The 25,391-nt window shown below is 53.7% G+C and overlaps 1 protein-coding gene across 12 annotated transcripts in view; it reads right to left on the bottom strand.

Annotated features, from left to right (window-relative positions):
- CBFA2T3 (CBFA2/RUNX1 partner transcriptional co-repressor 3) overlaps positions 1-25,391 on the bottom strand; it is a 112,326-nt gene that overhangs the window by 51,386 nt on the left and 35,549 nt on the right. The window contains exon 1 of one of the 12 annotated variants that reach the window (XM_050922651.1): positions 19,950-20,186. The exons of 10 other annotated variants lie outside the window; for them this stretch is intronic. The gene's annotated coding sequence lies outside the window, so the exon portion shown is untranslated. Of the gene's footprint in view, positions 1-19,949; positions 20,187-25,391 lie in introns of those variants that run through there. One more of the 12 variants, XM_050922648.1, reaches the window with a different exon arrangement.

Here is a 25,391-nt window from a genome sequence, read left to right as displayed (position 1 = left end):
CAGGCCTCCTGGCTCCCAGACATCAGTCCTAAGTTCTAGACTACACGTTATATTTGAATGACAGAGTGTGGCCCAGCTCCTACATTTTCCTCCCATCCCCTAATAAATCTTTCAAATAGATGCTGGTGGGGCAGCACCCCTCCAAGTCTACGCTCCAACTGTAACTGCAAACCAGGCTGGAAGGTGGATTTGTCTTGTCTCCATGGGCAGAAATAAAGTATCGTAAGCATGTTAGAGACCCCACTTTTAACCCTGGCTCGATCCCTAGGCCAGAACGCACTTAGAACATGGGCTGCTTTCATTCACACAGGCCAGTATGAACCACGTGCTAACCCGTGGCCACAGTCTTGGGTATTTTAGCACAATCTTCTCTTTAACAAAGTGTCCATCCCCCTTGTCCTGCCCCAGCAGAGCCCAGCCTGCCCCCGGGGGGCGATGGCGTGAGGGGCTCATCCTGCCAAAGAATGGCCCCTGGGGAGCAGCTTCCTTGAGTGGGCGATGGAGGCCAATGTAACCTGCCCTCCATGGTGGGGGAATGGGGTCACTAGGGCCTCTGGTGCCAGAGGGGGGTAAAAAGGAAAAAACATGTGACTCAGAGGTGTCTCTGGAGAACGTGTGGGGGGGGTCACTCTGTCACTGTCCTCCTCGTGCAGTGACAGCCCAGGCAGCAGAGGAGTTCAAGGCAAAGTGAAACACATCATCAGCAGTGGCTCTTTCTGGCCTAACGCAGGGGATCCGAGCGGTGCTAACACCCAACCTGGATCCCTACGAAGCTCTGGCAATGAGGGGAAAACAAACCAGACGATCTCCTTGAACTGGGGATTTCAGAGCCCAAGAGCCCTCAGGAGAGTCTAACAATCCTGGCACAGGGCACAGCGAGAGCACTTCAGTACCCGCTGAAATGGAAAATCACTGCATTCCAGAGAAACCCTTGCGCCTCCCAGTCCCACGGGGCCAGGGTTTCCTGGGATCACTTTAGGATTCAACTCCACACACCTGAGACCGGCAGAATCTGCATGCAGCTGGGCTCTCAGCCATCTGGTCTCCACCGGCAACTTGCCAAACCTTCTCTCCACTCTTAGTCAAATGTTTTACTAGTACATTTCTTATCTCCTCTGGGACATGACTCCAGGGGAACAACCAGGGCAGAGCCCTTCTTCTCAGGCGTATCAGCTCTGATCCTGCCTCCCTGACAACAGAACCGCACATAAACGAGCTGCTGACCCTGCTGTGCAATAACCTGGCTCTCTTCCCCGTGTTGACTAGGAGGAAGAAATGCGATCACCGAGCAAGGGATGCAGGTTTTCACATCAGGATCGTGCCCCTTAGCTAGGTGTCTAAGGTCTGTCAGCACCATGGCATCTGAGCCTCTCCCAAAGCAAACAAACTTGGAAACCTCCCTTCTCTCAGCCCTGCCAGCAGAAACAAGCTTACCGTTATCACGGGGGTTTTAAAACGACGGGTGAGGATGCTGATGTGATTGAGAGAGAGAAAGTGATGCTTAGATACCATGGTGAGCGGCACCTGGGCTTAGACAGATCAGTAACACAGGCTGCAAACTCTTGGGGGCTGAAACTGACCTACTGAGTGTCTGTATAGTGATTAGGCCAACAGTGCCCCTCTCCTTTCGAGTTCTCCTAGGCACTACGATAGATAGATAGATAGATAGATAGATAGATAGATAGATAGATAATGGTTCTCTGAATACTAGGCCCTGTCCTCACTGCAGGGTCCACTGGAGTTATCTACACTTTCGTCAGCCTAGCCCCACTAGGAGTGGTGAAATCACACGGGAGCTGTCATGTCACACGGGTGCTGCACTCACTCGTGTGTGGTGCTAAGACTTCTGGGGACCTACCCCTAGCTCTTGGTGCTGCTGAGCTGAGCCGCTCTGTGAATTCCTTCCCAGTGCACTAGGGGGGGTCATTGTCTGTCCTTTCAGGGCACGGGGAGGGAATTGGGAAAGGGGCTAGTGGAGAAGCAGCACTCGAGTAGCGCTGGCCTGCATCCACACTGCCGAGTGGCTGCGTTAGCAGGTGACACTCTGCGTTCCCGGGGGTGTTAGCCTGTGACCTCTCAGGCCAGCCAACGGTGAAAAGCAACACTGCCCTGGGTTATGTTGGTGCATGGGACGCAAGCTCGGGGCAACAGGGACTAACTTGGCAGTTTGCTCTAGCACAGACAGCCTCGGGCAGCATCCCCATCGCAGGATTTCCTGACAGTGGCAGGGACATCTGATCTTGGCTTGCATTGGTGCCTGAGCCACCACTCCTGCCAGCACAGCTGAATCACGAGTCGCAGACCCTGTCCTACAGCAACTGCTGGACGTGCAAAGGAGAACGAGCCGGGCTATAGCCCCAGGGCAGGACCGCAGCAGGATTCCCCTCCGGCACCGGCGGCCACATTTAGCATAGACAATGATGAAGGGCCAGCTCCTGCCATCCTTCCTCAGACAACGCTCTCTGCAGCCCCTCCTGGGACTGCTTGTGAGCTCAGGGTGATTTCTGCCTGGCTCAGGACGGCAGGACTTGGGGAATACTAAGGCGGGTACAGCATCCCCCAGTGGGTTCCCATCTAGACCCACAGAACAGTTCCTTCCCGAGTGTCCCTCCAAGAAGCACCGCCTCTGTGAGGAGTGGCTAGGGGGATTTCCCGATTACAGCCGCCTCAGCCAACTAATGAGGCACTTAACGACATGCTGCCCTCTGCCCATGCTGTCATGAGCGAGAGTGACCTGGCCCCGTCCCCCCAGGGTTTGCACGGCCACCTCTCTGCTCTGTGCTGGGCGGGGGCAGGCCCCGACCAGCCAAGCTCATGATCGGAGCAGAAATAAACGAGACTGATGCAGTCTGGGGTCAGAAGAAAAGCAAACGGCTAACAAGCTGAGGACACAAAGGCTCATTAACGAAGCAAGCAGCAGAACCCAGAACCCAAGCGTCCCCGCAGCTTTGGGCCCAGAGCCTTCCCCAGCTGCATTCTCCAGAGCCGTCTCCTTCTCTTCATGTCCTCCCAGAGCGATACCCAGGTCCTCCCACAGGCTTCCACAGGGGCTGGACTAGGAATCCCACAGCCATGCTCTGAGCAGATGCCTTGGGGTTATTTTTGCCACGACAACATTGTGCAGCTCATCTGAAGCGGCACATTTTGGGGAGCCCAGCGGGCGGGGGCAGGGGAGCAGGCGCAGTTGCTTTCAGTTTGTTCCAAGCCTGTGTCAGGACAAATGACACCTTTTTAAATCATATCAAATCAATTAAACTCCCATGCATCATATAAATGAAACCTGGCTTTCGATGCTCCCATGCTTTTGAAATGGAGACATAGCAAACGCTGCAGGAAAGCCGGGAACCAGATGTGCTGGGAGGCGGACATGGAGCAATGACAGAAGGGTTCTGGAACAGCTCAGGTGTCCAAACTTCCCCTCTTTACCCCGCTCCCTCCTAAGTTCAGTGTCGCTCAGATCCCAGACTCAAGGACAGTGATGGAAAGTGCCCTTTGCTGCTACCATCGCCCAGGCAAATCCTGTTTGTGCCATTACAGCCTCCTGGAAGGGAGCAATTTGGGCTGTCATGTTTACCGACTCAACTTCTCACCAGCCAGGACATGGGCCTTGGCAGCACCTGATTAGGCTGCCGAAGGAGGCTACTGGGGTAACCTGGGAGATCAGAGGGACCCTCTTACCTGGGGCGTTCTGCCCCTTCGCAGCTTAGAGCTTCCTGTGTCTGGCTGAGCTCGATGCGGAGACTCTGCCTTCCAGGTAGGCCCCTTCCTGCTCTCTGTGGCTATCTTAGGGCCTGCTGCTGGGAGGTGCCAGATGCCCGCGGTGGAGGTGTCTCACCAGCATCTCACCAGCCAGACACTTGGTGCCCCGGCGCAAGGAGAACATGGAACAAGATGTCACTCTGTGCCCAAGGGCGGGACGGGCGGGTCCTTGATTCCTGGCTTGGCCACACAAGAAAATGGCACCGGTACCACCTGAGTCAGCTTTTAAACCGATCCAGTGACACCAGTGCCAAAGGCGACATTTGGCTTCTTTTGGTTGAGTCACACTGGGTCCTGACTGACTAGAGCCGAATTGCAGGGAGCCTTCTGCCGAACTCACTGCGTTTGCACCGGTATGCCTGGATCAGGTTAAATTCACATCTCCCTCTGTACAGGTGCCGCTGTCTCAGTGGAGCCCTCAGAGATGGAACAACCCAGCTAGGTCCTCGGTGCAGGGCAGGACTGGCCTGTTTTCCAGTCTGATTTCAGAAGTCCTCACTGGCAGGGCTTTTGTCCCTTCCCTACAGCTCTCTAGAGTCCCTGCTGAGCTCAACTCAGGGGTTTCTAGTCCTCACTGGTGCATTCCAGATGGGCACTACATTGCTGCCAGCAATCCCCCTAGAAGGCCTGTGAGATCAGTGCAGTGGGGGAGTCAGCTGAGTCCCTTCTGCTGGTTAATCTCTTGACCATTTTCAGCAGAGGAGCAACTGGTGGCCGTGTTGCCTAGTGGTAAGAAACACAGAGCTGTGAGGCCATAAGCCCAGCTGAGCCCCTGGCTCACCCAGCACACGACCTCTGGCAAGCACCATGTTAAATGGTCCCATGTTATACGGGCGTGGACCTTGCATTAGAAACACACAGACAGATCATAGAATCAGAGAATCTCAGGGTTGGAAGGGACCTCAGGAGGTATCTAGTCCAATCCCTGGCTCAAAGCAGGACCAACCCCAACTAAATCATCCCAGCCAGGGCTTTGTCAATCCGGGCCTTAAAAACCTCTAAGGATGGAGATTCCACCACCTCCCTAGATAACCCATTCCAGTGCTTCACCATCCTCCTAGTGAAATAGTGTTTCCTAATATCCAGCCTAGACCTCCCCCACCCCAACTTGAGACAATTGCTCCTTGTTCTGTCATCGGCCACCGCTGAGAACAGCTGAGCTCCATCCTCTTTGGAACCCCCCTTCAGGTAGTTTTCCGGGGTCCCCACAGCGAGTGATGGACTCCACTCCAGGGGCCCCGAAAAACTCTCGTGGGGCCCCTGCAGGGCCCGGGGCAAATTGCCCCACTTGCCGCCTCCCCCCCCCCGGGCGGCCCTGACCCTCGGATGCAATAGATCCGGCTCCATGGACTTCTGCATGTCCAGCTTTTCTAAAGATCCTGAGCTTCCCGGAGGCTGCAAACTACCAGCAATGAAATTCACAGCCCAGCAGGGAATCCCATGCTAACATCGCCCTGCCCATATCAGCGCAGGAGTCCAGATGGGGGAAAAGTCTCCCCCCAGGCTTCTGGGGTACACTGGCTCTCTCTGTGACCTCCCCAGTCCTGGCACCATTCCTCCCAGCAGCAACAGCACTGCCTCCTGGATACCCCTCTTCATCAGACAGGGCTCTGGGGTCGCCTCCCCGTCACAGGCACAAGGAGGCAGGTGGGATAGTGACTTGGCATTTTCTTAAGTTCTTTTTTTAAACCAGGGGCCAGTGGCCTCAAGTTGATCTTTTCCAGAAAGCCCCTCCTGCAAAGGCCCAGAGCCAGGTCTAGAACCTACCCAGGGCCAGGTGAGATCTCAGAGCACCACATCCACCCCAGACACCGCAGGGGCGAGCGCAAGCACTGAAGGGGCCCAATCCACCTCCCCCTGAAACCAGGCCCAATCTGTTGGCCGAGAGTTATTGCTCTAAGGTTCCTGCAGGCAGAGCCTTCCCGGCTGCCCCGCCAGGAAGAGCAGCCCCATCTCCTGCGCTCCCCAGCGTGGGCCATCGCTCTGACAAAATGTTCTCGTTACAGCGGGCTGGCCTTGAGCTGGCAGGTCCTAGCAGATCCCCACACTGCCAGGCCTGTCCTTGGAGAATTAGGAGCCTCCTTTCACAACTATACCCCATGACCTTGGGCCCCCTGCGGCCTGACACATGAACACACACCGGGCTAATCTGGCAATGGGGATGAAACTAGAGAGCTTTTCTTCCATCGTGAGACAGGCGAAGCAGCCTCCTCCCAGCATGCCTCAGCGGGGGGGGCTCCACCCACTGGGTGCGCTCGGGAACGCAAGTCATTTCACCATGAGACGGCAGAACTCCAGAACCACTTGGCCCAGGAGTTTGCATCTCACTTTGCCAGTTTTATTTAACATTAACTATGGAGCCCTGATTAAATCAGTTTTGCAAGGACTATATGGACTCACTTTCTTCTAGTCTGCCAATTGCAGAGGTCCCGGTCCTCTTTGTTTCCTCACTGTCGTCCAACAAATAACCCTCAGGAACTACGTGTGTTAGAGATGGGCCAGACTACAAACCCAAATGCCTCCGAGGAGGAGGACGCAATCCAAATATAACAGCTGGACCCACTTCAGAATGACGCACTCCTCTGGGGATAAATGTACATTAAAAACCCAACAGCCACTGGAGAGACAGCGTGAGCTAGTGGCCAGTGCACTGGACTGGGAGCCAGGAGATCTGGGGTCTATTCCCAGTCTGCCAATAACCTGCTGTGTGACCTTTCCCCTCTCACCCTTTGTGTGTCTTGTCTATTTAGATGGTGAGCTCTTTGGGGGAATCTTACTATGTCTTTGTACAGGGGCCCTGATCTCAGTCAGGTGACTGTAACTCAGATAAATAATAACCACACCCTAATTCTCTGCCATCAGTTCAGAAGCGGCCGCTAGTGTCCTGGCTGTTGCTTCCCAGTGAGATGCCAGTTTGGTGAGAAAAGGAAATCATTTTAATTCTTTTTTTTTTTTTTTTAATCTCTGGTTTACAAGCCTTCATTCGCTATTGTTTATGTAAACAGGTAAATTGTTTCGTATCTCAATTAAAAACATCTGCCACATAAATGAATACCAATTAACTCCTCCTGTTTTTAATTACTCTGTTAATTACACACAGGCAGCAGAAAGGATGGCATGGGAATAGGGAAAGCATGATGCACACGCCCTCCCCCACCCCCCCCGCTCCCCTCGCCACCTTGCTCTTGGCAAGGATCCGAAATATGCCCAGATAATGATGGATTAAGGTGGCTGGTGAAAACAATGGCTCGTAGCCAGCTCCGGAGATTTCGGCTCACTTCACAGCCGCTACGCGGAGGCCTCGCCTCCAGGCCAGGATCTTGCAGGGAGTGGGTTCATCTTGGAGAGCCATTCTCCTGCTGCACGTATGCTTACCCCCCCACACGTGCCCCACTAACCCAAGGCTGGCCCTGCCCACCAGAGGGCAGCACGCCTGCTTCCCTTCTCACCAGCCGGCTTCCCCAAACCTGATTAAAAGGGACTTCGCTCTGGTCCCAAGGAGCCCAGTATATGGAGCAGGCTAACCTCATCAGGTGACTTCCTGAGGGTTGAGGACTAAGAGGCAACATATCTGGGAACCTCCTGGCCCAGGGATTAGGTGGGAAATGGGATGCCAAGCCCTGCTGTGCTGTTGGATTGCACTGGGCACTCTGAATTACGCTCCAATATTGCAAACCCTGGCTGGGTCTCCGCTCCAGGAGGACCCACTGCCCCTGCATGAACACAGGGACTCTGTAGCCAAGGGTCCTTACATCTCTACCAGGGAGAGCAAAGAGTATCTGTGAGGGGCAGTGGAATTCCTCCTCTCTACAATGTGACTCACCCTCCCCGCGGGGACAGTACGCCCATACGGTTGGGGCTAATTGTGGCTTTTAAGCTGCAGCTCTGCATTGGCCATGGGGGGTGGGGAGGGGTTGCTGCAGGAGGTTGTCTCCCTTCTCCCCAATGCATCAGCCCCACCCTGCGATCTGAGGCAGAGGGAGTGGCTAGGTAACCATGTTCACTACCCAGGATCGCTCACAACCGAAGGATCAGAGACATGGAGCACGCAGGCTGCTGCTGAGAAAGCCCAGAGGGGAGAATAACTGTCCCGGAGAGTCATCCACACAGATGCATCTTCAGCCCAGCAACCCTCACGGCCCAACCCTACATGTTGCTGGGCTGAAGATGTTAGACAGTCAAAGCTGGTGGATGGTTCCAGCAGGAAATGGATGCAGGACAATCACCCCAGATACTAAGCACTCAATTGTAAGGGTCGGCTGGGACCACAGCATGTTCTATCGTTACATTATATCATGGAGAACAGGTCTGCGGCTCCCCCCTGAATACACCTCCCACCTCTGCTTTGTCAGTGCGAGAGCCAGTGGGCAAGGGGGGGAATGGGTGCAGCTCCATGGGTGGTAACAGTGTCCCACCTGGAATCATCGGGTTTGAGTGTGCCCCAGCAGCACAGAGATGATACGGTCGAGGAGTACAGCAGAACCGAGGGCAGGCTGGGGTTCCCTCCGACACCCGGAGTGCAGGCCTGTGGAAGGGGGGCGGTGTCTCTGCCTGCAAACGTCATTAGCAGGATGCCTGCAGAGAGAAACCGCTGGGCCTTTGCCTCACAGACACAGAGGTGGTTATGGGGGCAGGGCAAAGGGGACTTGACTTTGCCTGCCCACCTCATCATCTTCATTGTGGACCAAATGCATCCCTGGTGTAATTGCACCAAAGGTGATGGGGCTGCACCAGGGATGCATTTGGCACCAGGAAGGTGTTTTTTTAACTGCACACGGATGTGAATTCCTACCACTAGGCCCCTCCTTTCACCACGCTTCAGTGCTTTTGGCTGGGGGGTGTTAATTGCACCGTTCAAACCAAGCCTGTCTGCAATAGATTGCTAAGCAATCCCTCGGGCTGCTGGCTGATTTGGACTAGACTCTCCTCATCCTCCTCCCTCCGCATCAGAGTTGTGGGAAGCTTTCCAAGCAAGCAGATGGGGCCAGGGAGCAGTCGCAGTGAGGAGCGGGTTTCCCCACAGGGCACATTCTACAAGGGAGTATTTGGTGCATTTCAGCCTGGCCCATAAAACCATCTCAGGTTCAACCCAGGTATTGCACATTGGAGCATCTGAGTCTACAGGATCTTGCAGGGGATTTGAGCCAGTTTGGCAGGAAAGGGGGTGGGCGGTTCCCCTCAGGCAGGAGCTGAGCAGTTACTCTCTCTCTCACGGACGGTTGCAGGAATTGCCATATCAGTTCAGAGTGGAAGGTGCAGCAAGCCCCAGAGCGGATTCATCTGGAGCCCTCTTCTCACAAGAGAATTTTGTTCCCAACGCCCCTGGGTGCCCAGCACCTCTGACAACCAGGCCCAATGGGTCTTCCTGCTGGACACCCACAACCAGAGTTCACCAAGCTCGGCCTTAGCAATTGTCCTCGCCACCAGTGCCAGTCACTAGCCCATCCCGTCAGCTGTTACCTGGAAACCAGCCTGAGATGCTGCGTCACTTCCTGGAGGAACAGGTGGGCAGCTTAGTGCTTAATGATGGAGTCACATGACAAAAGACACACACAACCCCTCGTGCTTTTTACCAGCTGTCTGGCGCTCCTGGATCTTAAACATATTCACTAAACACGGCGAGTAAACAGAGCAATGGGATCCGGCCGTACACGCCAGGAGCACTGCAGGCCCCTGGAGCGTGTGCTGACATGCCTGCTTGGTGATCAGGTGCTGCTGGTGCTTGGCAAGTAGCCTGAGTCCTGACCCCAGGCAGCAACACAAAACCCCACCCAGCCTTTGTCCTCTCCTGCCCCCAGACGAGGAGCTTTCCCCAGCTCGTCAGCGTTAACCTCTTTGATGCTGTTGGCGGAAGGAGCCTGGGCACCCCCAGGAAATGGGCTGTTAATGTCTGTATTACAAGAGCGCAGGGCACCAGTCAGGTCCAGGGCCCTGCTGTGCCGGCCACTGTACAGCATATACAAAGACCTAGGGCCTGATCTGCCACCCAAGTCAACTGGAGTTTTGTCACTGCCTTCAGCAGCAGCAGGGTCAGATGCCCGGCTCCTGCCCTACCCAAGAAGACAAGTGGCATATGGAGGGTGGGGAGGAGCGAGAGCCAATCATATACAATGACACACCATTTTTACAGCCATAGATGCACAAACACAAATTCCTCTTGGTTATTATGAATACACAAAGTGTCAGCTCTCCCCATCTGTTCCTCCAAGCAGCCGTCATAAATCCGCCAATTTCCTACAGGCCTCGCAGCAGAGGGAGGGTCCTGCGATCTGCCTGAGACAGTCACTCCTCCAGCCTCGCTAGAATGCTCTGTTATTATTTCTATTATGGCCACATTTCCAAAGGTATTTAGGTGCCTAAAGACCTTTGATCTGGCCCCTAGAGACCCCAGTCTGGAATTGGGGCCCTGTCGTGCCAGGCACTATAAACACACAATGCCAGAGCCAGTTCCCACCGCAAAGAGCTTGGTCTAAGGCTGCTGACAAGCTTGACCCTGATTTCAAAGGCCCCACTGAAATCAATAGGAACATGTTGGCTAAGTATCCTGGGCAGTCGTGGGGAGAGACATTGGCATCATCTCGAACGATTCCCAGCCTCAGCAGGGCAGGGAGCCTGGCTGGAGGGACTGCAAGACACCTGGTACAGCGATGGATGCGAAAACCACAGGGAATGGAGGCCACAGAAATGGGCAGCTTCCATGGAGCAGGGACTGGCGGCTAATGGAGTTTAAATTGCTGCTTACGGGGCTATCGGAGCGCTGGCATGAGGCAGGGGTGACTCACGGACTTTCACTGCACTTGCTGGTTTCTGATCTGCTGGGCTCTGAGAAGAGTCCTCAGTTGTTATCTCAGGATTGATTATTTGTATTATCGGAGCGACTGGGAGATCTCAGGGTGGGCCAGGACCCACTGGGGCCAGTAGCTGTACAAACACAGAGAGATTCTCATTCGAATATCAGGGAAGGATTTGAAGGAAGAGGAGGAGGGAGCTTTGCAGATGTTTATGGGGAGATTCTCCCAAGCATGAGGGGCAGCCTGGGAGAAAGCAGGTGCTGGAGGCTGGTTGAATGGGCCAGCTGGTGCTGCGAGTTGACATTTGGTGGGGCTAGGCTGGGAAGAGCAAAGACAGGTAGCTCCTGTAGAGAAGGGGGAGCCAGTGGAGGGATTCAAAGAGAGGAGGGACGTGCTCAAAGCCAGGGGCTAGGAGAACAATCTTCGCAGCAGCATTCTGAATGGGTCTGAGCAAGGCAAGGCTGCATTGTCAGGGCCAGAGAAAAGGCTGTTGCAGAAACTGAGATGATGAGACCCTGGACGCCAGTTTGAACTGCCTGGGTGGATGGGAAAGACCGCATGCAGAGATATTCTGCAGAATGAACTGGCAAGATTTAGACATCACCTGGGTGGGAAGACCTAGAGAGAGGTCTGAATCGAAGCTGATGCCCAGATGAGGGGCCTGCATGACGGGCAGGATGGCGGAGTTGTCCACGGCGATCAAAGGAGGTTGGGATGGGGGAGGGAAGATTAGGAGTTCTGTTTTAGCCACGTGGGACTTGAGCTGATGCTAGACATCCATGAGGAGATGTCAGAGAGACAGGCTGAGATCCTGGTTTGGATGGAAGGAGACAGGTCTGGAGCAGAACAGATCTGTGAGCCATTAGCACAGAGGTGGAGGTTGAGTTTGTGTTTGCAGATGAGATACCCCAGAGATACGGTGCAGAGGGAGAAGAGGAGGGCACCAGGGACAGAGCCCTGTGGAACCCCTACAGAAAGCTGGAAAAGGGAGGGGGTGGATCCTCTGAAGGACACACTTAAGGAATGATTAGAGAGGCAGGAGGAGAACCAGGAGAGGCCAGCGTCAGGGAAGCCAAGGGAGGACAGGATTTCCAGAAGTAAAGCAGGACTGGCTGTGTTGGAGGCAGCTGCCAGGTGAAGAAGGATGCGGCTGGAGGACTAGTACTGGGCTAGGACTCATTGCAGACCTTGGCAAGAGCAGTTTCTGGGGAGTGCAAGGGGCGGAAGCCGGACTGGAGAGGGTCTCGGGTGAAATCAGAGGAGAGGGACTCCAGCCAGTGACGACGGACAGTGCGTTCAATGAGCGTAGAGCTGAGCTGGAGAAGGGGGTGGCTGGAGAGGCCAGCGGGGTCAAGAGCGGGTGTTTTAAGATGGGAAAGACTGAAGCATGGTGGTGTTGTGAGGGGGAAGAACCAGAGGAGAGTGAGAAGCTAAGGAGAGTAAGGCAGGGATGAGAGAAGGAGGGGGCAGTTCAGGAGATGGGATCACTGGGGCAAGTGGAAGAAAGCAGCTGAGAAGCGTCTGCGGCTGTGGCAGGGGAGAAGGAGAGTGTCGTAGGAGGGGAAGGCTGTGAGCAGAGGGAGAAGATCATGTGATGTTTTGTCCATTTTCTTTTGGAAGAAACTGGCGAGCTTGTGTGCAGAGAGAGCAGTGGAGGAAGGAGGTGGAGAGGGTGGGAGGAGTGACTGGAAGGCGGAGAAGTAGAGTTGGTTAGCCAGGAAGATGCCAGAACTCTAGAGTTCTCTCGAGGCCTAATGAGTGGGAGCGCCACGAGAGCTCGTTTACAGGATCAGGCCCTGGAGTATGCAAATTGCTGAATGTTAGTCACATTCTATAAAACGGCAGAGCCCGATTCTGCCCCTGTTGATAGCAGTAGCCAAGCTCCGATTGACTTCAAGAGGAGCAGAATCCAGGCTGCTGACGGCACATAGGCTGTTGGATTCTGTGGTGTTCTCTTTTTTAAAATCTTGTGTTCAATTTTCACACGTTTTTGTCTGTTTGAGATTTAATAAAATAATGGGGGAGGGGGAATCAACAGGAGTTTTGCAAACTGAACAGGAAGTGCCTTGCATGCGTTCCGGATGCTGTGCATCTTCCAAAGGAAAGTTGTGGGTACAAAAAGGTGGGGCTGCTACCAGACTGACTATCCCTATTAAAAACAAGATGGGCCCTTTCTGGCGAGAGCACCCTGGGTAGAGATGGAGGGGTCAGGCGTGGGAAAGTCTCTAGCAGGAGTTTTCACTAGCCATATTAAAGGCCTGATTCTGTAATTGCAAAACTCCTCCTGCCATCCGTAGGGGTAGGCTTGGTCTTTAAACATTCAGGATCAGATTCTGATTTACACTGAGGCTCCTTGCCCCACTCTGGCAGAGTAAAGGGAGCATAAATGACATTCACATTCACTGTAACGGCCCTTTTCACCGCCAAATTAACGTAAAGGGCCCTTAGTTTACAAGAGAATTGAGGCCTGAGGGGTCATTCAAAGACACTTCTCTCTTCTCTGCCACATCGCTCAGCTGAGACATTATTGATCTCGCTGTCGTGCAGACCTAAGGCCAACATAAGGCCGGGAGCTTTGCCTCCGTGTGATTGAAAGCAACCGGCCATACAGCGGGTGGTACCATACCTGTTCTGAGCTGGAAGTGCGAGTCAGTAAACAGGGCCCAGAGTTACTCGGCAGAACTGACCCTGGGCACATTTCAAACAGGAGCAGCTAACTTGAGTGACAAAAATAAGTTGTTTAAATTCTCATGAGCCCTGCAGAGCCAACACAGCTGTGAGAGGGAGCCAGAGTCGGTCTGGCCCAGTCTCTCGCATTGCAATCAGTTGGAGTGAGGTGCCTAAATACCTTTTGTGGATCTGGGCCTTTCTTCTCATGCACCATCAACAGCACAGCCACCTGACGTTCCACGGTGGGTTACACCTACACCCAGGTATTCCCCACTGCCCAGCACAGGCCTGGCCATCCACAACAAACGATCCTCAGTGGGGCTGCCCAGGAGTCACAGATTTTGGCTGATTGATCGTTATTCCACTGATGATGGTGGAAAGAACCCACCGATCCCAGAGAGAGCATCCAGCACTGGCAGATAAAGGAGCTATTGTTACAGATACACTGAGCCCTTCTAATCTGGGGGCACTAACAGACAAGCACCCTAGAGCCCCGCCACAGGGTCCTTATTTCAGTCACTTGTAAGAACAGAACTGCACGTTGGGACTGATCCTGCTCCGCTGGTTATTGACTTACATGGGTGCAGGATCGGCCCTCGGGGGATGCTAAGAAGTAATGAGCGATATTTCAGGTGAAACACACATGGCCCCACAGTGCTTCTCCTCTCTGGGCGACTCGTGCAGCTGTCTGTTATGAGTGCCCCTCAGTACTGTGAAATGCAGAGTGCATGCCATGGGCCTGATCTTGCATTACACTTAGGTGACTTTACAGCACTCAGTCCATGGTCCATGTTCCTAATCAGTGCCAGAGCCCTTGTGGAGGACAGACCTATCGCCTGGAGTCAGGAATTCCCTAGGAATCAGGGACGACTCCCTACTGCCCTGCACAATGTGCAGTCATTTGCACCAGTGCAAAGAGCACGTAACGTGAGTGTCCAACACTACCTTGCGTTCTACGCCACATTGCACTGGTGTAAATGGAAGTGCAGTGCAGTGACGAACCAAGGGAAAGGATTGTTCCAATGGCTCCTCTTAGCTCTCCCAAACTGCAATGGGAGGCAGCGGGAATGCAGCGGATGCTAACGTGTTTGCTTTGGCTTGGTGGTGGTGTTGGAGTTTGGCTTGCTTACAAAGAAGCTGTCGCAGAGGAATAAGGGCTTGGTTCTTTCTGAGGACCTGCTGCAGAGTCCCATGGGAATTTTGCCACGGCTGGGCGGCCATGAAGCGGGGGCGGGATCAGGCCCTGCCTTCGCAGCAGTTTCTTGCTGCAAACTGCAAATGCATGCGTCTGAAAACACACTGCTGCCTTTTTAGTTCATCAGAGCAATTAGACGGAGACAAAATTCTCATTTATCATGTCTGATAAACAATGAAATATGACAACAGCCTAATGTGCATGTTGCTGGTTTCCCCCAAGAGCCGTGTTTTTGTGCTGGCTGGAACGCTGGTGACGGCCCGTTACACTGGGATGTAATCCCAACTGCAAACGTTACGGCATTTCTCACAGTCGCAGCCTGTCCACTTACAGAACTGCTGTTTCCTGTCCTATTCGGCAGCCCTTTATTCTCTGTCCAGCTCACTAACAATCCATTGACCTCCATCAAATAATGCAATAACTTACATTCATGTAGCCCCTTTCATCCGAAAGGGTCTCACGGCGCTGACACCGGAATGTTCTTCACACGCCACGGGGTGGAATGCAGTAGCTGTTTAACAGGGCACTGCAAAGTTCTACCACGGTTTAGGACAGGAAGTGGAGAAGATACGATAGCCACATGAAACGGCAAGGGGAACTTAGGAAGGCTGAACATGATTACCAGAGCCAATTCACCCCGGCCTCCTCTACTCATTTACACTAGTGCAGTCTGATTTGGCAGCATTTTACATGCTTTTTGCACCAGTGTAAATTATTGCACAACGGTGCAGGAATGGTAAATGGGACCCCTGGAATGTGACTAGGACCAATAACACTACAGTTGAAACACCATGGCATCTTTGATGAGGGCCTGTGCTCAAGGTCTACATTTTATGGCCTCTTCCTCCAGAAGACCTCTGGAGGCTCCCTTAACACCCTTTCTGTAGTGGCACTGGCTCCACATGGTCTGAGAGAGAAGAGTGCCATCTACCAACGCACTGACCTCACTTCCTTCGGCACCCTGGATTTTCCTATGACATTTCCCATCCAAGAACTGACTAGTCCAGCTACAGTTAGCTGGGGAGAGCTGCTATGATCACAGCCAAAATCGTCTCCCTGTTTCCCCCTTAGGAATGTGTTGCCATTAGCTCTCAGGGGATATCAGGTCGGCTTTGTTTAGCTTTTCATAACCTCTGATACGCCGTAAGCTCATGGGCTGCATTGGCCCAAAAGGAGATTTGTGTTGCTCATCACCCGCTCCTCAGATACAGGGCTTCACAATGAAACAAAAAACTGCTCCTTTCCACGGTCAGCAACCAGCCAGCCAGATCCGAAATGACTCAGACATGCCCTCACTTGTAGCTGGAGAGTGCACTTTGGGATTTACACCCGATTGTTATTGGCTGAGGCAATGCACCACTCTGGAACATTTTACCACCTTGTTCCTGGTTGCCTATACCACCACCTCAGGGCCTCTTTCTTTAACATGGTGGGATGCTTCCCTGAGCCGAGAGCCCCTTCCCACCAGGTCTCTTTCCCATGACTGGCAAACCCATGGAGCTCAGTCTGCCCGGGTTCAAAAGCGGGACAAAGATCCAAACACAAGAAGCAAAAAAGAGCAAGAATCTTAAAATGATGCGCAATGAATGTCTTACATGTTACATTGCTCTATAAATTCAACCTCACAAGCATGCATTTTTAAATTACTTGCCTCAAAATATCAAACCACAAGAGCCCCAGAGATTAGTGTGAATGTCTGGAGTGAGGCCTCCCTTTTGTAATACAGGACAACAAAGGGGGGTTCTGTACATAACCTCACCGATAGCAGGGTCACTTTCCTGGGCTCCTTAGAACAGCCTGACTCAAGTTAGAAGGAAGGGAAAGAGAGCTAAAAATGCCACTAACCACAGGTAAAGAGTAAAACCTTCCCTGCTGGATGGGACATGGGCTGAGTCTGACTGGAAGCAGTGGACAGAAAAGCCCTTCTCCGCACAGCGAAATTAATCTTTGTTTTCCTTCCCAGTGACTCTCTGGCTCACTGCAAAGTCCCACAAATCAAAACAAAAGCAAAACTCTAACTTCTATTTTTATGTGGAGGGAAATACATTTCCAAACAAAGGACTTTCCTTCTTTGCGTCTCAAGGGTTAAAACTCAGCCCGTCCCCAGCTGACCCCACATAAGTCATTTCCCAGCATAGAAAACAAAGTATAAGTCATAAAAATGGTGTATAACATTTAATAAAAAACCCACATGTCAAGTTTCAGTGAACATCTCTCCAAGTCAGCACTGACTCTCACATACTTCCTCTCCAAGATCACTGCTTCAGTTTGTTGCTGGGGGAGTCAGAGTGGTCTAGTGGTTAGAGCGAAGGACTGGGAAGCAGGACTTTTCGGTGTCATCCTTAGCTTCTGCCTGTGGTTTTGGAAAAGTCATTGAACTTCTTTGTCTCTTAGTCATCTCCAGGGTAAATAGCAATATTGACCTCTACCTCACGGAGGGGTTTGAGAACTGATGTTTGCAAAGTGCTTTGAAATCCTCAGCTAAAGGAACAAAGGATTATTATTCCCTTTTCCTTAAAGGAAGAATTGTTCTTGGACAGGCATTGGGCGAGTACAACAGAGGCAGCATGCCTAGACATTCTTTCTAAACTAAAGGCTGACTAGACCATCGCTCCACGTAACGGACACCGTCAACTCACATCTGACCCCAAATTAAAATGTTGTAAAAACAAGCTTTTTGTGAAAGCCCAAGATCGGTAGAAAGGTTTCATCAGCTAAAGAAAGAAGGAAAAAACAACAAAAAAAAGTTGTTTCCAATCAAATGAGCCTTCTGTGTGGTTCATGTTGTTCTAGGATGGAAATGCTTCTACCCAAGGATTCCCCTGCAGTGTTTGACAGGGAAATACTTAACAAGAACCTAAAGGTGAAACTGACTCTAAACAGAAGTGAAATTGACCTCACTGATTTTCATTGCCCAAGATGAGAGCAAAGTGAAATGTAAAAAAGAGCAAAAAGAGCAAAGGACAATCTGGCTGTATAAAATTCTTTCCCTTCTCAGGATGTAAGGACATAAGGAACCGAGCTTTACAGGCACTGGTTGTCAAGCTGACCGTTCCCTTTAACACATCTCTAGTCATGTCAGTGGCTATCCAGCACCACAAGCCGTTGTTGAAATAAAAACACACCTAGACTTGGTTGCAAGCTCAGATTGGGAAGGACACAACATGCAGTGCTGAATGATTTGGCGCAATGCACTTAGCCCTCCACGATAAACCAGTGGGACTGAATGACTGAAATGGGCCTTGGCTTGTCAAGTTAAAACATGATTTGGGTTCCTGGAAATTGGGGGGGATATTTTGAATTGCTGTTTTTCCTCAGGCCACAACTGCTACATCAGAACCAAATGCGCTGTTAAGACACACTGGACAGACTGCTGAGCAGGAGGACTGGATATTCCAGAAGACAGATCTTTAATGAAATTCTGCAAGAAAGGGGCACTGAATGAAAAACAGGGGACAGAATCTTACTCTGGTTAATTACTATTTTGATCAGAAGCATGTTAAGGCAAATTCAGATGGCTGGATGGCTCCTAAGCAGCCCTTGTTTTAAAACCTACATCAAACTGTTTTGTAGCACATATACATGTATCTCAATTAGCCCTGGGTTTCTTCCTTATGACTCAGAAAGTCTCCTGAGAAGAATTATGAATCTCTCAACACTAAGTCTAAATCAATCAGTCAGCCACTCTGAACGTCTGATGTGGAGCTGACCCTTTCTTATGCCTATGAGGAGGGACTGGCTCACTGCTCTTGCAGCCATTCGTGCAGGGAGGAAAATGACTTCTTCCAGCCACGCAGAAAGGGAAAATTTGTGAAGCGAAAATGGGAGAGATTTGCTGCAGGTGGGCACAAAATGAGGCTGCCTCCCTGTGGAACTGGTGGCCGCCTCAGAGTATGGAGTGTTCAGACATCAGCCACAGGGCTTCGGGAAAGCATCCACACAGGACACTCCACTTTGCAAAGGAGAGAACACGGACCCTGCACTCTCAGCCCAGGACTGGCTTCTGGTCCACGGCAGAAGAAAAGGGCAATGCCAAACCCTGCAGTTCTTCCTCAGGCAAAATTCCTCCAGACATCAGTTGGAGAGTTGACTGAGTGAGGACTGCAGCATCAGGCCCCAAAGAAGCCACCATTCTTCGATAGTCACAGACTGACATTTTCCAGAGTGACCACTGATGTTAGTACCTCCTTGGGGGGTGGGGGTGGTAATGGACTCCTTCCAGGGGGCTGATTCTCAGGAAGTGCCCAGCACCCCCCCTTCTGGAAACCAGGCATAGAACAGCTCCCTTAACAGGGAAATGCTTCTCTCCTTCCCTCTCTCCCCTGCACTGCATGTCTGGTGGCCCTCCTGTGTAACTCTCTGTCCCCGCATGTGGTCCTCAGGGGAACCCTGGCTATTTAGATAGCGAGATCTTCAGGGCAGGGCTGTGGCTTTGCTCTGTTTGTGCAGCACAAGCGGGTGGACCCTGCCTGGGGCTTTGGGGCACTGGCCTAAAACAAATATTGGCTGCTGCTGGGAATCAGAAAGGTTCTGCCCCGGCAAGGCCATGTTAGATGCTGTCTCAGGTACTGCCCTGAGCCAAGTGTTTGGTGGGGACAGGTCCGGCTCTGGTGGCAGCTGGCAGAACAGGCTACAGGGGAGCAGGTCAGTTGCTCCACTGTCTTTTCTGTCCCTTTATTGACTTCCCAGCTTCGTCCTGTGGACAAAGGTCTCTAACACCCCAGCTCTGCTGCACATGCCGCCTGACACTGAAAACCTACCACCAACCAACCAGCCACTGCGCAGATCACTTGGCAGGACAGACCTGGCTCTTGGCAGATGGGCAGGGGGGTCCCCCCCACCAAAAAAAGTTCTTTCACTGGCCTTGGCTCCTCGTGGGGCTTGGCCCTATGGAAGAAACACTTGCTCTCCCCAGCTTTCCGGCGTGTCTCCCTCCCTCCACGCTGGTAATCCGCAGCTCCCGCTGAGTGTCCCGCTGCCTGGCAGAGAGCACGGGCCACCGGGCGGGGAGAACCCGCAGGGGCTCCGGCCGGGCCAGCTGGAGCGGGAATCAAGTCAGCGGTGTGGCCCTGGAGCCCGAGCCCCGAGTGCCTCTGTCTGTCCGCAAGCCAGGCCAGCTCCCGGCCCCCTCACCTGCTGCATCCCCTCCATCGCCCGCCCCCACAGGCACCCGCCAGCCGGGATCTGAGCCCCGCATCTTCCCACCCGCCGCGCGGGGACGGGCACAGGCAAGAGGCTTCCTGTTTTCCCCTAATTGTCTAATGAATCCAATCATCGGGGGGGACCCCCGCCCACGCAGCCCCATGAGGATCGCTCCCTGCCTTTGCCTGCAAGGGGGGGTAAGGCCCCCCATTTGGCGCTCAGCAGGACCGGCAAGAAGGACTGGCCCCTGTCTGCCTGGAAGGAAAGTTTAAAGAGCCTGCGTCCCCCGCGCGCCGCCGGGGAGCGCTCCCACGGCCGGGGCAGGGCAAACACGCCAGTCCCAGGGCACTTCCACGCGCGCGCGCACGTTCCCCCGTGGGGAGGAGAGGGACTTACTGGCCGGAGGTCGGGAAGGAGCCGTGAGGTAATTTCACACGCCCGGGGACAGCCGGGATCCAGAGGCGGCGGATGCGCTGCTCGACTTTCTAGCAAAACCCAAAGGGAGTTAATCCAAGCGGGCTGCGGGGGCCGACAGGGGGCTGCGCCCTTGGTCCCATGCCCCGGGCACCTGCCCGAGGCTTCCTGCGGGGGCCGGGCGCTCCCCTGTCCCGGGCGCGCTGAGCTTCGCTGCGGCCGCGCCGGGCGCTCTCCTCCCTGGGCAGCGCGGTCCTCAGTCTCCGCGCTCCTTGTGCGCGCTGCCCCGGCGCAGTCCTGCCGCCGCTGGCCCCGCGGCTCTTCGGCAGCCAGGAGAGGGGAAAGGAAGCGCCGGGCGCTGCGCTGCGCTGCGCGGGGCCCGGGTTCTTTGGTATGTGGCGGTGGCGGCACCGGCCGCCGTCCCCCCGGGCGCTTTTCACCTCCTGCCCGCTGGCTGCCCGGGCAGACCCCCCGCTCTCGCCTGGTTCCTCATCTTCTCTCTGCTCCCTTCACGCCCGCCGGAGCTCATCCCTCCGGCCGGGGGCCATGGAGCGAGGAGACCTCTCGGCCAGGGAGCCCCGGGGCGCACGGGGCTGCTCTTTGCGGCGCTCTGACCCCCCTGTTGTTTAGCCCGTTGGCTCGCCGGCTCCGACTCTCTCCAGCCCGGGGGATTCCGCTAGCGCCGCCGCCTCCTCCGCTCGCCTCTGCCCAGCGCCATCTGGGGCGGGCTCCGCCGTGTGATCTCCCTCGGACAACTTCCCCGAGCTGTCAGGCTGCCCAGCCGCCGCCTCCTGCTCCTCCTCCCGCCGCACCAGGCGCCCGCAGCTGCCTCTCGGTGCCGGCTCCTCGCCACCTCCCCTTCGGGCAGCTCCTCCCTTAGCGACCCCTGCCCCGAAAGCGCCGCTGGGGGAGCAAGTCTGCCGAGCCCGGATCCGCCTTGCCCGGCTGCAGCCCCCGGGCGAGCTCCGAGGGGTTCCGGGTGCAGGGGGGTTCTTCACGCGCGCCCCGTTCCTTCCCCGGGGCGCCTGGAGGTGCGAGGCGATCCCACCCCCTCCAAAGCTGCCGGTCCGGCGTGTGCGCAGGGGAAGCCCCCGGCCGGGTCCTTTAGTGCGTGGCCAGCGCCCCGCAGGCTGCCGGCTCCCGGGTCCCGCGAGGCAGCGCGGCTCGTACTTGCCGGTGCATCCCGCTCCGCACGCCCGCCTTTTGCAGGCTCTTGGCTAACTCCAGGGTCCGGGGCGCGGCACCCTCCCGCTCCCGCCGCGAGCCCAGCAGCGGGCGGGCAGTTCAGCGAGGGCTCCCTCCTGATGGTGTCCAGCCGCCAGCAGCCCCGGCCGCTCCGCTCCGCTCCCAGCCTCGCCTCCCGTCTGATTGAGCTCACGCTCCGGTGCTTCTCAGTTTGATGCAGCGCCCGGCAGCCTATGGGGTGGGCTGGCCGCACCTCCCAGCCGCGCCCTGCAGGGGGCGCTCCACTACTGCTGCAATCCCCGCCGGCTCCGCGGCAGATGTCACAGTGCGCGCAGCCGGGTTGCTGCATTTCTTCGGGGTGGGTTTTTCTCTCTCCTGCTCTTTGGGGCAGGGCCGAGCGGGGGGTTGCAATGTGGAAAATGCAAATCGAATTTAATATCTTCTAGAAGAAGCAAAACGGATCCACCTTTCAGATGCACAAAGTGCAATGATCAACTGCCCCTGCACTCGGTGCACAGGACTCTGTGTTAACGTGCTCCACACCTCTCTCTTTTCTTTCTCTCGCTTTTATATTTTCCCTTTGTCTGTGGCAGTCTGGGGTTCCTCTCTGCCTTCTTCTGGGCTTGCTGTCTTTTGAGTGCTTCCAACTTTATTCCCTAAAGAGACTGCTCCCAAGTTCTTGCTGCTGCCATGATTACAAGAGGGCATGGCTTGAGACTTTTTAAAAAATGAAATCAGATGGCTCAGTTGCAAAATCTATCAGCACAGACAACTTTTTAAATGCCCCCCCTTGCAGCTTGACTAGCGCGCACGCACACACCCCCCCACACACAAAATCAGTGGAAATTTTTCCTCCCCACATACCAATTCCACTACAAAGTTGTTGTTCCTTTAGTGCAAGGGTCAGTAGAAAAAGAAATACTAGAAATAAGCCCGGCTTCCTGTGTAGCTGTTGGGCTTGTCAGGTGGCCTGCCTGTGTGCATTGTTGTGGAGCGTTTGACACACACATGGATTATTTGTATTTTGTTTGTTAATATAATAATTCCCCAAGACCCCCTTTCTGAAGCCTTTCTAGCAGGATCCATGTCATGACACACAGCCCCTGCTGGAGAGGCCTGTCAAGGCAGCCATGAAGAAGTGATGTTGACCAGAGAGACTTTTCCCCAAGAAAACAACGGGACTTTCATTCAGGCATGGTACTCTGACCCAATTCAGCCTTAGAACAAAAGTGCCACCTCTCCAATATCACTCATTTAGACCCAATTTTACTCCCATATGACATTTTACTGCCTTCTGATAGTACCGCAGAAAGGGATCTGGGGGTTATAGCGGATCACAAGCTAAATATGAGTCAACAGGGTAACACTGCTGCAAAAAAAGCAAACATCATTCTGGGCTGTGTTAGCAGGAGTGTTGTGAGCAAGACATTAGAAGTAATTCTTCACTCTACTCAGGCCTCAGCTGGAGTATTGTGTCCAGTTCTGGGCGCCACTTTTCAAGAAAGATGTGGACAATATGAAGAAAGTCCAGAGAAGAGCCACAAGGATGATTAAAGGGCTAGAAAACATGACCTATGAGGGAAGATTGAAAAAACTGGGTTTGTTTAGTCTGGAGAAGAGAAGACTGAGAGAGGATATGGTAACAGTTTTCAAATACATAAAAGGTTGTTACAAGGAGAAGGGAGACAAATTATTCTCAAACTCTGAGGACAGGACAAAAAGCAATGGGCTTAAATTGCAGCAAGGGCCGTTTAGGTTGGTGTAACAGGGTGCTGGTCAGGAGACCTGGCCAGGCCCCTGTTAGCCCCAGCTCCAGAGGGAATTAATTGGAGCCGGCAGGGTATGGCTGGTTGCCAGGCTAAGGAAGAAACACCTGTGGGTTTTATGGGCCAGGGGCTGTATAAAGCTCACAGGAAGGAAGCAGAAAAGGGAGGACCCTGAGTCTGGAGTCCCCAGCTAGCTGTCCCCCAAGGGGCTACCTAGACTGAATTGAACTGTATCTAAAAGGTGGTGAGAACAAACACTGAAAATAAAAGGGCCCTGGTGTTTGCACAGAGAGGTCTCCGGTTGGTTTTTGAGAGGAGCGGTGAAGTGCACTGCTACAGTTGGACATTAGGAAAAACTTCCTACCTGTTAGGGTGGTTAAGCACTGCAATAAATTGCCTAGGGAGGTTGTGGAATCTCCATGTTGGAGATTTTTAAGAGCAGGTTGGACAAACACCTGTCAGGGATGGTCTAGATAACACTTACTCCTGCCTTGAATGCTGGGGACTGGACCAGGTGACCTCTCGAGAACCTATGAATCTATGATTTTAGACCCAATTTTACCTCCATCACCTAAACTTCCTCCACTCTACAACAGACTGGACTTTATTTCCCTGTTTTATTGTCAGTTAGTTACATCAGAAAAGCTGAATCATGCAGATTTATTGATGGAGACACCAGCTCCACATCTGGACACCCTTCTGCTGATATTTTAGGGTGTGTCCCTTGGCTCGAGACCGGGTTGCCTCTTCGGGGGTTAATCCTGTTCCCACCGCAGTCAGCTGGAGTTCTAGTCTTTGGATGGCAGAGAGGTGTGTGGCAAAAAGTAATCAATGTGATTTCACCATGTGAGACGATTAGGTCAAATGATTACCTCAGGGTATCCAGAACAAGAGTCCTCACTGCCAAATTATTCCTTATTACAATGAGGTTGCTAACTCTCTCCCCTTTCCCAGGAACTAACAAAAGGCCAACCAACTCTGCCACCGTTGTGTCCCTGCAGATATTCATCTTGCAATGGCCAAGTCTGAACAGCTCCTGGACACCATGATTCAGACAGCCCGAGGCCTGGACAGGTACTAGATAGGTTCTCATCAGAGTTACTTGGTACGGGATGCAAACTGGTTCTGTTTATCTGTACCAAAGCTTGAGCGCAACCAAGGGCCCCAGAGAAGGGGACTGGTGGGTGCTGTGCTCAGCTCACCATGGTGGAAGTTCCTATGACAACGAGATGCATGTATGCAGGGTTGCTGTAGCCAGGTCGGTCTCAGGACATTAGTGAGACAAGGTGGATGGGGTAATGTCTTCTACTGGACCAACTTCTCTCTCCCCACCAGAAATTGGTCCATAGCCAGGTCGGTCTCAGGACATTAGTGAGACAAGGTGGATGGGGTAATGTCTTCTACTGGACCAACTTCTCTCTCCCCACCAGAAATTGGTCCAAAAAGAGAGATTCCCTCTCCCATCTGATCTCTCCAGAGAGATACTTGTCAGGTTCAAACCGCAGAGCTGGGCTCAGGCTGCAGAGTTTGGGGGCAGAGGCTCAGGCCTGGCTTTGAGGGACTGTGACTTGTGTTTGGAAACAAAGGGCTCGATCCTGCCAACCCTTCAGCGCACTAAGCTCATGGGGACCCTGCAGAGCTGGTCCCACCACCTTTAATTCTGAGCTTGAAAGGCAATGTCATTTCCAAGCTCAGTATCTTGGGGTGGGGTGTCCTTTCCTCTAGCTCCACCAGCCATGGAGCAGCAGCAGAGTCCCTGCCCAGCAGCTACTGCAGCCAGTTGTGCGGCCCTAGTTCCTGCCCTCTGAGGTGAGGGTGAAGGACTGCAGAATTCACAGACTGGTGGATTCCCAGGTCCCCAACCCCTCTGGGCCTCGCCCTTACCCTGCATGAAGCATCCCCACTGACAGCTCACAGGGAGCCCAGGAAGCTGGGTTCAGCTCTCCAAGCCCTGTCCTCCACCACGAGTGGTGCAGCCCCACCTGTTTCCCAGCCAGCAGACCCCCTGCAGCTGCAGAGGGGGGAGGAGAAGGGTTTGCCCCAAAGAAACAAATTTTTCAAAAAGCAAAGGCTGACATGAGCATAGGAAAAATGCACCCACGCACACCTGCCTTTGCACACACAAACAGAGCTTGGTGCCTGCAGAACCTCCTTTGCATAGACAGACACACAGCTGGCACATGCAAATACGCGGGGCCGGGGGGGTTATGTGAACACGGATTCCCCGTGCACAGTTCAGACTCCGCCGTCCTCCGGAACACGTGTCCCTAAACATTTGGGTCTAGTACTAGACAGCAATATTTTCCTTCCGAATGGCAGCGTTAGATGGAAACTACTTGGCCTCCATTGCAGAGTCAGCAAAGGCCTTGTGCTGAAAACTCTTTCTCGTGGAACTAGCCCCGCTGATTTTGCTGGGTCTACTCACGTGAGTAAGTGTGCGCAAGATTGGGCCCCTTGTGTCTGAATGGT

The sequence above is a fragment of the Gopherus flavomarginatus genome, chromosome 14, assembly GCF_025201925.1.
Source record: "Gopherus flavomarginatus isolate rGopFla2 chromosome 14, rGopFla2.mat.asm, whole genome shotgun sequence".
Lineage (NCBI taxonomy): Eukaryota > Metazoa > Chordata > Testudines > Testudinidae > Gopherus > Gopherus flavomarginatus.
This window is presented reverse-complemented; position numbering and strand designations above follow the sequence as displayed.